The sequence below is a fragment of the Lacerta agilis genome, chromosome 10 (genome assembly GCF_009819535.1).
Source record: "Lacerta agilis isolate rLacAgi1 chromosome 10, rLacAgi1.pri, whole genome shotgun sequence".
In the NCBI taxonomy this organism is placed as follows: domain Eukaryota; kingdom Metazoa; phylum Chordata; class Lepidosauria; order Squamata; family Lacertidae; genus Lacerta; species Lacerta agilis.
Window position 1 is genome coordinate 53,795,745 of NC_046321.1, and position 12,975 is coordinate 53,808,719.

At 49.9% G+C, this 12,975-nt stretch overlaps 1 protein-coding gene across 2 annotated transcripts in view; it reads right to left on the bottom strand.

The window, feature by feature from the left end:
* The window catches only part of TSPAN12 (tetraspanin 12), an 89,277-nt gene extending 76,507 nt beyond the window's left edge, over window positions 1-12,770 (bottom strand). For both annotated transcript variants that reach the window (XM_033161987.1, XM_033161986.1), the window contains exon 1: window positions 12,711-12,770. The gene's annotated coding sequence lies outside the window, so the exon portion shown is untranslated. The remainder of the gene's footprint in view (window positions 1-12,710) is intronic.
* Window positions 12,771-12,975: the final 205 nt, after the last annotated feature.

Here is a 12,975-nt window from a genome sequence, read left to right on the forward strand (position 1 = left end):
GCACCACAAAAAACACGGGTCCACCGCTTCCTGGCGACACCACGGCCAAAAAACGGGGTTCTGAAGCGCGGATCCTCACGAATCCGCACCCTTTTGGCACTGCGCCACATCAAACTCACAGGCAAATCACACATCATAGCCAGGGGCACAGCCTGCACCACAAAAAACGCGGGTCCACCGCTTCCTGGCGACACCACGGCCCAAAAACGGGGTTCTGAAGCGCGGATCCTCACGAATCCGCACCCTTTTGGCACTGCGCCACATCAAACTCACCGGAAAGTCACACATCATAGCCAGGGGCACAGCCTGCACCACAAAAAAACACGGGTCCACCGCTTCCTGGCGACACCACGGCCAAAAAACGGGGTTCTGAAGCGCGGATCCTCACGAATCTGCACCCTTTTTGCACTGCGCCACATCAAACTCACCGGCAAATCACACATCAAAGCCAGGGGCACAGCCTGCACCACAAAAAACACGGGTCCACCGCTTCGTGGTGATACCACGGCCCCAAAACCTGGTTCTGAAGCACGGATCCTCATGGATCCTCACCCTTTTTGTTTTGGGCCACCCAGAAGTCACCGGAAAATCACACATCATAGCCCGGGGCACAACCTGCACCACAAAAATCATGTTGCACCACATTAATCACAAAAATACCCTCTCCTGCACTGTTAATGTGACCACTGGAACGTTTTTATTAGAGCCAAGAGGAGAATGTACGACTATATATTGTACCAAGATATGGTTCGTCTTCAAGAACAGATCAAATTCATGCTGAAGTATTAAAGAAGAAGAGAAATATGAATCTGCTTGTTGTTGTTGTTGTTGTTGTTGTTCAGTCGTTCAGTCGTGTCCGACTCTTCGTGACCCCATGGACCAGACCACGCCAGGCACGCCTATCCTTCACTGCCTCTCGCAGTTTGGCCAAACTCATGCCAGTCGCTTTGAGAACACTGTCCAACCATCTCATCCTCTGCCGTCCCCTTCTCCTTGTGCCCTCCATCTTTCCCAACATCAGGGTCTTTTCTAGGGAGTCTTCTCTTCTCATAAGGTGGCCCAAGTACTGGAGCCTCAACTTCAGGATCTGTCCTTCTAGTGAGCACTCAGGGCTGATTTCTTTAAGAATGGATAGGTTTTATCTTCTTGCAGTCCATGGGACTCTCAAGAGTCTCCTCCAGCACCATAATTCAAAAGCATCAATTCTTCGGCGATCAGCCTTCTTGATGGTCCAGCTCTCACTTCCGTACATTACTACTGGGAAAACCATAGCTTTAACTATACGGACCTTTGTCGGCAAGGTGATGTCTCTGCTTTTTAAGATGCTGTCTATGTTTGTCATTGCTTTTCTCCCAAGAAGCAGGCGTCTTCTAATTTCGTGACTGCTGTCACCATCTGCAGTGATCATGGAACCCAAGAAAGTGAAATCTCTCACTGCCTCCATTTCTTCCCCTTCTATTTGCCAGGAGGTGATGGGACCAGTGGCCATGATCTTAGTTTTTTTGATGTTGAGCTTCAGACCATATTTTGCGCTCTCTTCTTTCACCCTCATTAAAAGGTTCTTTAATTCCTCCTCACTTTCTGCCATCAAGGTAGTATCATCAGCATATCTGAGGTTGTTGATATTTTTTCCGGCAATCTTAATTCCGGTTTGGGATTCATCCAGCCCAGCCTTTCGCATGATGAATTCTGCATATAAGTTAAATAAGCAGGGAGACAATATACAGCCTTGTCGTAGTCCTTTCCCAATTTTGAACCAATCAGTTATTCCATATCCAGTTCTAACTGTAGCTTCTTGTCCCAAATAGAGATTTCTCAGGAGACAGATGAGGTGATCCGGCACTCCCATTTCTTTAAGAACTTTCCATAGTTTGCTGTGGTCGACACAGTCAAATGCTTTTGCGTAGTCAATGAAGCAGAAGTAGATGTTTTTCTGGAACTCTCTAGCTTTCTCCATAATCCAGCGCATGTTTGCAATTTGGTCTCTGGTTCCTCTGCCCCTTCGAAATCCAGCTTGCACTTCTGGGAGTTCTCGGTCCACGTACTGCTTAAGCCTGCCTTGTAGAATTTTAAGCATAACCTTGCTAGCGTGTGAAATGAGTGCAATTGTGCGGTAGTTAGAGCATTCTTTGGCACTGCCCTTCTTTGGGATTGGGATGTAAACTGATCTTCTCCAATCCTCTGGCCACTGCTGAGTTTTCCAAACTTGTTGGCATATTGAGTGTAGCACCTTAACAGCATCATCTTTTAGGATTTTAAATAGTTCAGCTGGAATATCATCACTTCCACTGGCCTTGTTGTTAGCAAGGCTTTCTAAGGCCCATTTGACTTCACTCTCCAGGATGTCTGGCTCAAGGTCAGCAACCACACTACCTGGGGTGTATGAGACCTCTATATCTTTCTGGTATAGTTCCTCTGTGTATTCTTGCCACCTCTTCTTGATGTCTTCTGCTTCTGTTAGGTCCTTTCCACTTTTGTCCTTAATTGTGGTAATCTTTGTACGAAATGTTCCTTTCATATCTCCAATTTTCTTGAACAGATCTCTGGTTTTTCCCATTCTGTTATTTTCCTCTATTTCTTTGCATTGTTCGTTTAGAAAGGCCCTCTTGTCTCTCCTTGCTATTCTTTGGAAATCTGCATTCAATTTCCTGTATCTTTCACTATCTCCCTCGCATTTTGCTTGCCTTCTCTCCCCCGCTATTTTTAAGGCCTCATTGGACAGCCACTTTGCTTTCTTGCATTTCTTTTTCATTGGGATGGTTTTCGTTGCTGCCTCCTGTATAATGTTACGAGCCTCCATCCACAGTTCTTCAGGCACTCTATCCACCAAATCTAAGTCCTTAAACCTGTTTTTCACTTCAACTGTGTATTCATAAGGAATTTGATTTAGATTGTATCTTACTGGCCCAGTGGTTTTTCCTACTTTCTTCAGTTTAAGCTGGAATTTTGCTATAAGAAGCTGATGATCAGAGCCACAGTCAGCTCCAGGTCTTGTTTTTGCTGAGTGTATAGAGCTTCTCCATCTTTGGCTGCAGAGAATATAATCAATCTGATTTCGATGTCGCCCATCTGGTGAAGTCCATGTGTAGAGTCGTCTCTTGTGTTGTTGGAAAAGAGTGTTTGTGATGACCAGCTTGTTCTCCTGACAGAACTCTATTAGCCTTTGCCCTGCTTCATTTTGAACTCCAAGGCCAAACTTGCCAGTTGTTCCTTTTATCTCTTGACTCCCTACTTTAGCATTCCAATCCCCTATAATGAGAAGAACATCCTTCTTTGGTGTCATTTCTATAAGGTGTTGTAAGTCTTCATAGAATTGGTCAATTTCAGTTTCTTCAGCACTGGAAGTTGGTGCATAAACTTGGATTACTGTGATGTTAAAAGGACTGCCTTGGATTCGTATCGAGATCAATCTATCATTTTTGAAATTGCATCCCAGTACAGCTTTCGCCACTCTTTTGTTGACTATGAGGGCCACTCCATTTCTTTTACGGGATTCCTGCCCGCAGTAGTAGATATGATAGTCATCTGAACTGAATTCGCCCATTCCCGTCCATTTTAGTTCACTGATGCCTAGGATGTCAATGTTTATTCTTGCCATCTCATTTTTGACCACATCCAGCTTACCAAGGTTCATGGTTCTTACATTCCAGGTTCCTATGCAATACTTTTCTTTACAGCATTGGACTTTCCTTTCGCTTCCAGGCATATCCGCAACTGAGTGTCCTTTCGGCTTTGGCCCAGCCGCTTCATCTGCTTTGGATCTACTTGTACTTGTCCTCCGCTCTTCCCCAGTAGCATGTTGGACGCCTTCCGACCTGAGGGGCTCATCTTCCAGCGTCATATCTTTTATATGCCTGTTGTCTTTGTCCATGGAGTTTTCTTGGCAGGGATACTGGAGTGGGTTGCCAGTTCCTCCTCCAGGTGGATCACGTTTGGTCCAAACTCTCCACTATGACCTGTCCATCTTGGGTGGCCCTGCACGGCATAGCTCATAGCTTCCCTGAGTAATTCAAGCCCCTTCGCCACGACAAGGCAGTGATCCATGAAGGGGAGGGAAGTAATAGTACCATTGTATTCTGCTCTGGTCAGACCTCACCTGGAGTACTGTGTCCAGTTCTGGGCACCACAGTTCAAGAAGGATACTGACAAGCTGGAACGTGTTCAGATGAGGGCAACCAAAATGGTCAAAGGCTTGGAAACGATGCCTTATGAGGAACGGCTTAGGGAGCTGGCCTAGAGAAGAGAAGGTTAAGGGGTGATGTGATAGCCATGTTCAAATATATAAAAGGATGTCACATAGAGGAGGGTGAAAGGCTGTTTTCTGCTGCTCCAGAGAAGCGGACACGGGGCAATGGATTCAAAGTGCAAGAAAGAAGATTCCACCTAAACATTAGGAAGAACTTCCTGACATTAAGAGCTGTTCGACAGTGGAATTCGCTGCCAAGGAGTGTGGTGGAGTCTCCTTCTTTGGAGGTCTTTAAGCAGAGGCTTGACAGCCATCTGTCAGGAATGCTTTGATGGTGTATCCTGCTTGGCAGGGGGTTGGACTGGATGGCCCTTGTCGTCTCTTCCAACCAGGGGCATAGAGATGGGCGGCGGGGGGCGGTCTGCCCCAGATTCCAGGGGAGGGCAGGGGTGACACTTGGGCCAGCCCCGCCCCGCCGGTGGCCCAGAGAAAGCCGCAGAGTGAAGCCACTCTGCCCTGCGGCCCATCCGGGGTCCACCCGTCACTGCCGCTATGGGGCTGCCCTGCGAGATCGGCGGCTTGTGGGGCTCCCCCACCCGTGCTGCTACAGCACGGACGGGGGAGCTCCAGGAGCCAGCACTCGCTTAGCGGGTTGCCCCTGGAGCAGCAGCGCCGGCTGAGATGGACTGCGCATGCCCGGATTTTTAAAGCAGCATAGACAGGGAAGCCCCAGGAGCCAGCGTTCGCTCGGCGGGTCCTGACGCATGCATCATGATGTCATGACGTCATGGCGTCATGATGTCCCGCCCCCAGGGGGTGCCTCCACGGCAATGCCGCCCCTGGATGCTACGCCTCTGCTTCCAACCTCTGCTTTTTGTACCATTGTGATTCAATGTTATATTTGTGCTCAACAAGGGAAACCCACACGACCTGAAGGTGCTGCTGTGCAATGCTAGGACAATGATTCATAAGACCACTGCCATCCCTGACTTGATTGTGGATGGAGGACTTCACCTGGCATGTGTAACAGAGATTTGGTTGGATGAAGCAGATGGGCCTGTCTTAGCATCTGGTTGTCCACCAGGTTTCTGTTATGCACAGCAACCCAGGTCATGTGGGTGGGGAGGGGGGGGTATGCAGTGATTTTTAGGAAGTCACTAGCTTGCATCAGGTGTCCTACCTGAAATACCCAGTTCTCTGAGTGCATGTTCTGGAAGTTGGGCAATAGGGGCAGTACAGGATTCCTTTTGGTGTACCGACCTCCCCGCTGCACCAAGGATTCCCTGCCCGAGCTGCTTCAGGTCAGGTCGTGGCGGATGTTCTCCTGGAGACACCTAGTTTGGTGGTCCTAGGGGATTTTAACATCCATGCCGACACGACCTTACAAGGGGCTGCTCGGGACTTCGTGGAAAGCATGGCCTCCATGGAGCTGTCCCTGAATAAGTTTGGCCCAACTCATAGTCACGGACATGCCTTAGATCTGGTGCTCACCTCTATGGATGCTGGTGATCTGACATTAAGTAAAAGCAAAACAAAAGAAGTGCCATGGTCGGATCACTTCCTGGTGCAACTGGACTTCTCCGCAACCCTTCCCCTCTGCAGGGAGGTGGGACCGATTTGGATGGTCCGCCCCTGTCACTTAATGGGTCCAAATGGTTTCCAGAGAGTGGTAGGGGATGCTTTATCCCATGTTGAGGGCTTTTCATCTGATTTCCTGGTGGCTCGCTGGAATGCGGAGTTAACCAGGGCTATCGACTGTCTGGTTCTGAGGCGCCCTCTCCGATTGCATGGAGCCCAGACAGCCCCATGGTGTTCTCCAGAGCTGAGGGTGAGGAAACGGTTGCTGAGACAGCTAGAGCGCCGATGGCAGAAAACTCATTCTGAATTGGACCGGACACTGGTTAGAGCTCAACGTCAAGCCTACCAAGTGGCGATAGCGACGGTGAAGAAGACTTTCATGCCTCCATGAAGTTTTAAATTTATTTTTCTGTCGAAAGAGTGTGTTGGTAATAACAAGGTTGTGCGCTGCACATATCATCAAAAGTAAAATTCCGTTCTGGTTGCTGTTGCCAACTCCTTCTTTCCCAATAGTCCCAGGCCACAGATCGAAATCTCGCCCAACTCTTGCATTAAAATCACCCAGGAGGATAATTTTATCTTCCTTAGGTGTCTCTGATAGGATGGTATCCAGCTGAGAGTAAAAAATTTATTTCATGTCTTCATCAGCATCCAGTGTTGGTGCATGAGCGCTTATAATAGTAGCCTGTTGGTTTTTGGTGAGCTTTATTTGAAGGGTTGAGAGTCGCTCATTAATACCGGTAGGGACTTCTGACAGGAGCTTCACAAGGTCGTTTTTGATAGCGAAGCCTATCCCATGTATTCAATGTTTTTGTTCAGATAGACCTTTCCAGAAGAATGTGTAGCCTCCTTTTTCTTCCTTCAGCTGTTTCTCGCCTGCTCTTCGAATCTCTTGAAGCGCTGCAATATTGATGTTAAAACGCTGCAGCTCTCTTGCAATGATGGCAGTTCTGTATTCAGGACGCTCGTTATTTGTATTATCTGACAAAGTCCGTATGTTCCATGTTCCAAAGTTGGATTGTCTTTTACGACCACTGGGTGGTGACCTCACTGGGTGCAGTAATCCAGACAGGGAAAAGGGGAAGCAGACTATGTTGAGGCCACCTTTCCTAGCCCCTCCCCCTTTTCGGGGTGAGCAGAGTGGATCCTAAAAGGGCTGCTCAGTCATGGATACAGCTGCAGAGGTGCTCAACTGCCTCGTTCCTTGAGTCAGAACAACTGAATCTGTATCTACCACCCATGTGCCAGTTCATGACTAGGGGCTTCCAGATTTCATGATCCTGCCCCCGTTACCATTTGCCAATCACCATGGGACTTTGGGGGTTTGGGTTGGGTTTTTGGAAGATGCCTGTGCGTGAATTTGTTTTAGGTGTGTAGATCAGTGCACAATGACCAACGCAGTGTCTTTGCAGTAGGGCTCTGTTCCAATGGCATGAGTAGTCATGACAAACTGGTAGATCTTATCTGCTGCAGCCTTCATCTGCCTTCACAGCCATTGTAACATACCGCTTGTTTACATCCGCCTATTCTGCCGTTGAGGACTTCTTGGATCATTCTTTGTCTAGCTCCTTCCCTTTGACCTTACCGCCTTGGGAGGCCCTGCTTCGCTCACAAGGGCCATAGGAATGTGCAAGCCCACTCACCACTGTAAGGTGATGACCCAGCGAGTGAGATAACTGAGATACATTGCGCTGAGCCCTGGTCTCATTAGACAAAGTGTTCCACCAAAAAGGCTCTGGCTCTGGTTGGGACAGCTGGATATGTTTTGGGCCAGGGACCACCAGTAGGTTGCTGTTAGATAAGCATCACCCTCTTTGGGGGATGTATTGGAAGATAATTCCCACAGATAAGAAAGGTGACAGACTGTTTAGGCTTTAAAGGTTAGCACCAAAACCTTGAACCTGATTTGATACTCCACCTGGAGCCAATCCAGCTGATGAACCACCAACTGAATGTGGGCTCTCCACAAAGTCCGAGTAAGAACTCATGCACCTGCATTTTAGACCATTTGGAGTTTCTAGAGTAGTCTCAAGAGTAGCCCTGCGTATCTATCTATCTATCTGTCTGTCTGTCTATCATCTGTCTATCTATCTATCTATCTATCTATCTATCACATTTATACTCCGCCAACCCCAGCTCAGGTGTAGAGCAAGTTAAAGTAGTCTAGACTGCAGGTGACTGCTTCATGGACCACCATGGCTAGGTTGGAAAGAGACAGGTACAGTACCAATTGCCTAACCTGTAAAGATTTTAAAATGCCAGTTTGGCTACATTTGTGACCAGTGCCTCCATAGAGACAAAAGCATCCAGGATCACACCCAGACTCCTGATGGCGGGTACAGGTGACTATTGTGCATCATCAAGAGCTGGGAGCTGGCAAACCGAACCAAAATCATTCCGGCCAAGCCATTGGACCCCCATCTTTAATGGATTGAGATTCAGCCGACTCCATTTCCTGCATCCCAGCACACAGACCTAAATATTGGCCATTATATCCAGGGCAGCATCTGGCCAGGACCACGAAGCAGTAGATCCATGCTTTTTGTGGTCAGATCTGTGGTTATGTACAAGATATTTGAATTAAGGGTGAATCTGGGGTCCCAGAATGCAAAAACCATGAGGATTCGCGCTTGAAAAAAACATTTTTGGTCCACGGTGTCGCCAGGATGTTGTGGATCCGTGTTTTCTGTGGTGCAGGCTGTGCCCCTGGATATGATATGTGATGTGACAATGAGTTAGGGGTGGCCCAATACAAAAAGGGTGCGGATCCATGAGGACCCGCGCTTCAGAACCCGGTTTTTGGGCCATGGTGTCGCCAGGAAGCGGTGGATCCATGATGTTTGTGGTGCAGGCTGTGCCCCTGGCTATGATGTGTGATTTGCCGGTGAGTTTGATGTGGCGCAGTGCAAAAAGGGTGCGGATCCATGGGGATCCGTGCTTCAGAACCACGTTTTTGGGCCCTAGTGTTGCCAGGAAGCGGTGAATCCATGATGTTTGTGGTGCAGGCTGTGCCCCTGGCTATGATGTGTGATTTGCCGGTGAGTTTGATGTGGCGCAGTGCAAAAAGGGTGCGGATTCGTGAGGATCCGCGCTTCAGAACCACGTTTTTGGGCCGTGGTGTCGCCAGGAAGCGGTGGACCCGTGTTTTTTGTGGTGCAGGCTGTGCCCCTGGCTTTGATGTGTGATTTGCCGGTGAGTTTGATGTGGCGCAGTGCAAAAGGGTGCGGATTCGTGAGGATCCGCGCTTCAGAACCCCGTTTTTGGGCCGTGGTGCGGCCAGGAAGCGGTGGACCCGTGTTTTTTGTGGTGCAGGCTGTGCCCCTGGCTATGATGTGTGATTTGCCGGTGAGTTTGATGTGGCGCAGTGCAAAAGGGTGCGGATTCGTGAGGATCCGCACTTCAGAACCATGTTTTTGCGCCATTGCAGCCTCACGGAATAGTGGAAACGTGATTTTTTTGGTCCTGCCTATAGATTAGTATTTGGTGTAGAGTATCATGGTGGTTTTATTTTGTTTCAATATAAAAATCATATGAATTCATGTGGATCCATGCCTCGGATCTATATTTTTGTGGTGCAGAACCCCGTTTTTGGGCCGTGGTGTCGCCAGGAAGCGGTGGACCCGTGTTTTTTGTGGTGCAGGCTGTGCCCCTGGCTATGATGTGTGATTTGCCGGTGAGTTTGATGTGGCGCAGTGCAAAAGGGTGCGGATTCGTGAGGATCCGCTCTTCAGAACCCCGTTTTTGGGCCGTGGTGCGGCCAGGAAGCGGTGGACCCGTGTTTTTTGTGGTGCAGGCTGTGCCCCTGGCTATGATGTGTGACTTGCCGTTGAGTTTGATGTGGCGCAGTGCAAAAGGGTGCGGATTCGTGAGGATCCGCGCTTCAGAACCCCGTTTTTTGGCCGTGGTGTCGCCAGGAAGCGGTGGATCCGTGTTTTTTGTGGTGCAAGCTGTGCCCCTGGCTATGATGTGTGATTTGCCGGTGAGTTTGATGTGGCGCAGTGCAAAAAGGGTGCGGATCCATGAGGATCCGTGCTTCAGAACCCCGTTTTTGGGCCGTGGTGTCGCCAGGAAGCGGTGGATCCGTGTTTTTTGTGGTGCAGGCTGTGCCCCTGGCTATGTTGTGTCATTTGCCGTTGAGTTTGATGTGGCGCAGTGCAAAAAGGGTGCGGATCCATGAGGATCCGTGCTTCAGAACCCCGTTTTTGGGCCGTGGTGTCGCCAGGAAGCGGTGGATCCATGATGTTTGTGGTGCAGGCTGTGCCCCTGGCTATGATGTGTGATTTGCCGGTGAGTTTGATGTGGCGCAGTGCAAAAAGGGTGCGGATCCATGAGGATCCGTGCTTCAGAACCACGTTTTTGGGCCCTAGTGTTGCCAGGAAGCGGTGAATCCATGATGTTTGTGGTGCAGGCTGTGCCCCTGGCTATGTTGTGTGACTTGCTGGTGAGTTTGATGTGGCGCAGTGCAAAAGGGGTGCGGATTCGTGAGGATCCGCGCTTCAGAACCCCGTTTTTGGGCCGTGGTGTCGCCAGGAAGCGGTGGACCCGTGTTTTTTGTGGTGCAGGCTGTGCCTCTGGCTATGATGTGTGATTTGCCGGTGAGTTTGATGTGGCGCAGTGCAAAAGGGTGCGGATTCGTGAGGATCCGCACTTCAGAACCATGTTTTTGCGCCATTGCAGCCTCACGGAATAGTGGAAACGTGATTTTTTTGGTCCTGCCTATAGATTAGTATTTGGTGTAGAGTATCATGGTGGTTTTATTTTGTTTCAATATAAAAATCATATGAATTCATGTGGATCCATGCCTCGGATCTATATTTTTGTGGTGCAGAACCCCGTTTTTGGGCCGTGGTGTCGCCAGGAAGCGTTGGATCCGTGTTTTTTGTGGTGCAAGCTGTGCCCCTGGCTATGATGTGTGATTTGCCGGTGAGTTTGATGTGGCGCAGTGCAAAAAGGGTGCGGATCCATGAGGATCCGTGCTTCAGAACCCCGTTTTTGGGCTGTGGTGTCGCCAGGAAGCGGTGGATCCGTGTTTTTTGTGGTGCAGGCTGTGCCCCTGGCTATGTTGTGTCATTTGCCGTTGAGTTTGATGTGGCCCAGTGCAAAAAGGGTGAGGATCCGTGAGGATCCGCGCTTCAGAACCATGTTTTTGCGCCATTGCGGCCTCACGGAATAGTGGAAACGTGATTTTTTTGGTCCTGCCTATAGATTAGTATTTGGTGTAGAGTATCATGGTGGTTTTATTTTGTTTCAATATAAAAATCATATGAATTCATGTGGATCCATGCCTCGGATCTATGTTTTTGTGGTGCAGAACCCCGTTTTTGGGCCGTGGTGTCGCCAGGAAGCGTTGGATCCGTGTTTTTTGTGGTGCAAGCTGTGCCCCTGGCTATGATGCGTGATTTGCCGGTGAGTTTGATGTGGCGCAGTGCAAAAAGGGTGCGGATCCGTGAGGATCCGTGCTTCAGAACCCCGTTTTTGGGCCGTGGTGTCGCCAGGAAGCGGTGGACCCGTGTTTTTTGTGGTGCAGGCTGTGCCCCTGGACATTATGTGTGATTTGACGGTTAGTTAGGGGTGGCCCAATGCAAAAAGGGTGCGGATCCGTGAGGATCCGTGCTTCAAAACCAAGTTTTTGCGCCATATTGTCGCGAGGAAGCCATGGATCCCAGATTTTTGTGGTGGAGGCTGTGCCCCTGGACATGATATGTGATTTGACGGTGAGTTTGGGGTGTCCCAATGCAGAAATCATGAGGATCCATGAGGATCCGTGTTTTTTAAACAAGTTTTTGCACCATTGTGGCCCCACAAAACAGTGGGTGCATGATTTTTTTGATGCTACATATAGACTGAGATGTGGTCTACAGTATCATGGTGTTTTTTTTTCATTTGAATGAAAAAATCATATGAATTCATGAGGATCCGTCTAGATCCGCCTTTTACCCTTTTCCCGTTTCAACTGAAGTGTCATTTGAGCGTCAGAGGGGACAGAGAAGCGGAGAGGAGCAGCAGCAGCAGCAGCAGGCGCTGGCTTTTTGCACTGCCCCTATGCAAAACTTCCTGGGAGGGGAGGTCTCCTTTCGCCCTTGGCCTCCATTCACACGACGCACGCGGGGTGGCACCCTCCTGAAACCCCCTTGTTTACTGAAGCCACGAGGGCGCGCTCTCTCTCTCCCTCTGTCACCCCACACGCACCCCCATCCCGGAATCATTGCTCCGGTTAAGCGCTTTGGCGGGGTGGGAAGAAGTTTCTCCTTTCGTTACTCATTAACCACCTCCATGGCGGACCGACGGCAGGGCGCAAGAAAGGAGACCTCAACTCACAGCAGTGGAGTTCAGGATCGGAGAAGGGGGAGGGCGCGTTCTTGGAGAGCGCAGACCCTTCCCTCTTTGAGCCCGCCTCTTCAAAAAAATAAAATATTTTTTTTTTAAAAAATCATTTATTTGTTTTTGTTTTTTCTGTTGCAAATGGAAACACCGTTCCCCGTTTTAGGATTCAGGGTAGACGATTGCTTCTGCCCTGGAACTGCTGCTGGGGTGACAGGGCGAGGATGTCAGAGTGGGGTACAGGGGTGCCAACTTGGATGAAATATTGGGGGGCCCCAGTAAAGTCCCGCCGCTCATAATCGATCAGGGTGGCGCACTGATGCCCATCACCTTTGGGGAGGCCCTGAAATATTTTAGGGGAGTGGGATGCGGGTTGGAACCAGAGAAACGGACGATCGAGCCATGACAGGGAAGTCTGGCGAAGGATCCGGCTGGAGCCAGGCGCAGGGAGCAACCACCGGGTTCCTCCTCCGTCTCCCAGCTCCCGATCCCATGCCATGCCCTGAACTCCTTCCCGGGACAAGCAACTATGGGCATGGACTGCTGCCCAACCTGCCCAAGGATCGCGGGGCAACGCTGTGAGTTGCGCCGGGGAGGAGGAGGAGAAGTTCGTGAACTTACTTACCACGCTCGCCGCGTGGGTTGCAAGCAACTCCGCGATCTCCCCCACACGCAGATCCCGACGGAGCTGCAAAAAGGAGAAAGGGAAAGTGCTCCGTTCTAAAGCCGAGCCGGCTCCTCTCCAAACCCCGCCAGGTAAAGGAAGGTTGCTTAGGCAATAACTCTCGCTCAATCGCTCGGACTCCCACCTCCTTTCCCGTCGGTGGCTCCACGAGAGGCAGCCGCCAGCTGCTCAAGTACTTGCCACGCATGCTCGGCAGGAACAGCAA